This window comes from Arachis hypogaea, chromosome 14 (genome assembly GCF_003086295.3).
Source record: "Arachis hypogaea cultivar Tifrunner chromosome 14, arahy.Tifrunner.gnm2.J5K5, whole genome shotgun sequence".
NCBI lineage: Eukaryota > Viridiplantae > Streptophyta > Magnoliopsida > Fabales > Fabaceae > Arachis > Arachis hypogaea.
In genome coordinates, this window is record NC_092049.1 from 71,525,248 (window position 1) to 71,527,087 (window position 1,840).

The 1,840-nt window shown below is 41.4% G+C and overlaps 1 non-coding gene across 1 annotated transcript; it reads right to left on the bottom strand.

Moving 5' to 3' along the window:
- Positions 1 to 506: 506 nt before the first annotated feature.
- On the bottom strand, positions 507 to 614 carry LOC112745651 (small nucleolar RNA R71). The gene has a single exon (XR_003173568.1). It is a non-coding gene; the product is annotated as a small nucleolar RNA R71 (small nucleolar RNA).
- Between the last annotated feature and the right edge of the window lie 1,226 nt (positions 615 to 1,840).

The window sequence follows — 1,840 nt, forward strand, 5'->3', positions numbered from 1 at the left end:
TTGTTGAAGCAGATCCAGAACCTGAAAGGACTCTGAAGAGAAAATTAAGAGAAGCTAAATTACAACAAACCAGCAAGCACCTGTCAGAAATTTTCGAACAGGAAGAGGAGATGGCAGCCGAAAATAATAATAATGCAAGCAGGATGCTTGGTGACTTTACTGCACCTAATTCCAATTTACATGGAAGAAGCATCTCCATTCCTGCCATTGGAGCAAACAACTTTGAGCTGAAACCTCAATTAGTTTCTCTGATGCAGCAGAACTGCAAGTTTCATGGACTTCCATATGAAGATCCTTTTCAGTTCTTAACTGAATTCTTGCAGATATGTGATACTATTAAGACTAATGGAGTAGATCCTGAAGTCTACAGGCTCATGCTTTTCCCATTTGCTGTAAGAGACAGAGCTAGAATCTGGTTGGACTCTCAACCCAGAGACAGCCTGAACTCTTGGGATAAGCTGGTCACGGATTTCTTAGCCAAGTTCTTTCCTCCTCAAAAGCTGAGCAAGCTTAGAGTGGATGTTCAGACCTTCAAACAGAAAGAAGGTGAATCCCTCTATGAAGCTTGGGAAAGATACAAACAGTTGACCAAAAAGTGTCCTTCTGACATGCTTTCAGAATGGACCATCCTAGATATATTCTATGATGGTCTGTCTGAGTTATCTAAGATGTCATTGGATACCTCTGCAGGTGGATCCATTCACCTAAAGAAAATGCCTGCAGAAGCTCAAGAACTCATTGACATGGTTGCAAATAACCAGTTCATGTACACTTCTGAAAGGAATCCTGTGAATAATGGGACGCCTATGAAGAAGGGAGTTCTTGAGATTGATACTCTGAATGCCATATTAGCTCAGAATAAAATATTGACTCAGCAAGTCAATATGATTTCTCAGAGTCTGAATGGAATGCAAGCTGCATCCAACAGTACTCAAGAGGCTTCTTATGAAGAAGAAGCTTATGATCCTGAGAACCCTGCAATAGCAGAGGTGAATTACTTAGGTGAACCTTATGGAAACACCTATAACTCATCATGGAGAAATCATCCAAATTTCTCATGGAAGGATCAAAAGCCTCAACAAGGCTTTAATAATGGTGGAAGAAATAGGTTTAACAATAATAAACCTTTTCCATCATCCACTCAGCAACAGACAGAGAACTCTGAACAAAATATTTCTAATTTAGCAAACTTAGTCTCTGATCTATCTAAGGCCACTGTAAGTTTCATGAATGAAACAAGGTCTTCCATTAGAAATCTGGAAGCACAAGTGGGCCAGCTGAGTAAAAGGATCACTGAAATCCCTCCTAGTACTCTCCCAAGCAATATAGAAGAGAATCCAAAGGGAGAGTGCAAGGCCATTGACATAAGCATCATGGCCGAACCTATGAGGAGAGGAGAGGACGTGAATCCCAAGGAGGAAGACCTCCTGGGACATCCAGTGATCAATAAGGAGCTTCCCTCTGAGGAACCAAAGGACTCTGAGGCTCATCTAGAGACCATAGAGATTCCATTAAACCTCCTTATGCCCTTCATGAGCTCTGATGAGTATTCCTCTTCTGAAGAGAATGAGGATGTTACTGAAGAGCAAACAGCCAAGTTTCTTGGTGCAATCATGAAGCTGAATGCCAAATTATTTGGCATTGATACTTGGGAAGTTGAACCTCCCTTGTTCATCAATGAACTAAGTGATCTGGATCAACTGACATTGCCTCAGAAGAGACAGGATCCTGGAAAGTTCATAATACCTTGTACCATAGGCACCATGATCTTTAAGGCCCTGTGTGACCTTGGTTCAGGAATAAACCTCATGCCCCTCTCTGTAATAGAGAAACTGGGAAT